The sequence below is a fragment of the Macaca mulatta genome, chromosome 10 (genome assembly GCF_049350105.2).
Source record: "Macaca mulatta isolate MMU2019108-1 chromosome 10, T2T-MMU8v2.0, whole genome shotgun sequence".
NCBI lineage: Eukaryota > Metazoa > Chordata > Mammalia > Primates > Cercopithecidae > Macaca > Macaca mulatta.
The window spans coordinates 110,751,611-110,753,153 of NC_133415.1; the positions used below are offsets into that span (position 1 = coordinate 110,751,611).

The 1,543-nt window shown below is 48.3% G+C and overlaps 1 pseudogene; it reads right to left on the bottom strand.

Moving 5' to 3' along the window:
• Nucleotides 1-464: 464 nt before the first annotated feature.
• On the bottom strand, nt 465-1,268 carry LOC144331518 (uncharacterized; annotated as a pseudogene).
• Nucleotides 1,269-1,543: the final 275 nt, after the last annotated feature.

Below are 1,543 nucleotides of genomic sequence, written 5' to 3' on the forward strand. Positions count from 1 at the left end.
GATATCATTATCATAAATGGAAGTCGATGTTGCTTGCCATTAATGAAAGGTAACTACAGAAATAAATACCTTGACCACAAATGAACATTGCTAAATTCCAGCCAGATACTGCTGCCTGCTGATGGCTTCAAGCCTGAGGCCTCTCTCTCTTTGTTCAAAAGGGAGCTTAGAAGTGTCAGGAGGTGCTAAAGACTCTTAGTGCCAGATGAAGAATTTTCCTTTGATCTAACCAGAGGGGAATAATTTTCACACTATATAAATCGATGCCCTAAAATCTAAAATCACCTTCCCCTCAACCAGCAGCTTGGATGAAGAAGCTGGGAACTTGGAAAGACACTGGTTTAGATCTTTCCTACAAATCTTTACTTTTGAGTGATGATATAAAGCTCTAGATTGCTTCTGGAGCTTTCTTCCAAGCTACCCAGCATTTGGCCAAGTGTGGTGCCAGGAACACCTGTATTACAGTCCTGGGACCCCAACCTGGACCTACTGAGTCAGAGCCTTTGGATTTGGGGCTCCAGCACCTGCCTTTGTAGCAAAGGCTCTTTGAAACTAGCATTTGAGGGGGCTTCACCCAATTTAGAGGAACAAAATGTGGCACTCGTCAGAAGGCCTACGGGAACAGACCAGCCTTGAATGAGGGCTGGAGCCTTCAATGACAGTGGACCGAGAATCCAATGTGGTTAGTGCTGGCGGTGTCAGCCGCTGTGCACTTGTACAAATAAACGATTGTCTTCTGGATAAGGTAGAAATGCCTGGTGGACTTATTCCGAGCCAGAGAAGACCCAGCAAATTCCTCTGACTCTGTCCTCAGAATGGTGTGGAATGAACTCCACCCCTTCGATCCCAGGAGAGACCTTAAGGAGTTGGATTTTATTGACATCAAGTAGCAAACATTCCTGTGTTCCCAGGAAGGGTGAGGTTCTGTGCCAGGTTAGGATAAGATTATTGAAACTTTTGAGAGAGATAGAGCTCTTCCTGCTGAGAAGCGTCAACCTAGAGCTGTGAGTGGGGCTGGGGTTCCGGGCTGGCCCTGTCTCTGCTCTTGCAGTTTCACTGGGAGTTGTCAGCTCTGCCCTCTCTGCCAACAGAAACTTGGAAGCAGCCGTGCCTTTCTGCCTCCCGCTCGCCCTCCCAGCAGGTCTGATCAATGTCCGTTTTAAACCAGGACATTTCTTCTCGCTGTGGAGCCTGTGAACATACGGCTCTCTGGAGCCCAGCTTCTCCTTGTTCGTTGTCGTGCAGGGACTGCCGTTTGGAGAGAAAAGTCAGGTTGGGAGGCTCTGCTGCAGTCCCCCTCTTTGAAAACCAGGTGAATTCCAAGCAAGGGCAAAGATGATCATGTATCCTGAGAGGTTCCAAGGCTCTGTGCCTCGCCTCCTCATCTGAGGCAAGGTAGCCACTGTCCCATCCTCATAATATGGCTAGGAGGAGGGAATCAAGTCAAGTCTACAAAACACTGAGCACACACACACTAAATAACAGAAGCTGTTCTGGGCAGGATAGTGTCCCTCCCAAAATTCATGCCTCCCCAGAACCTCAG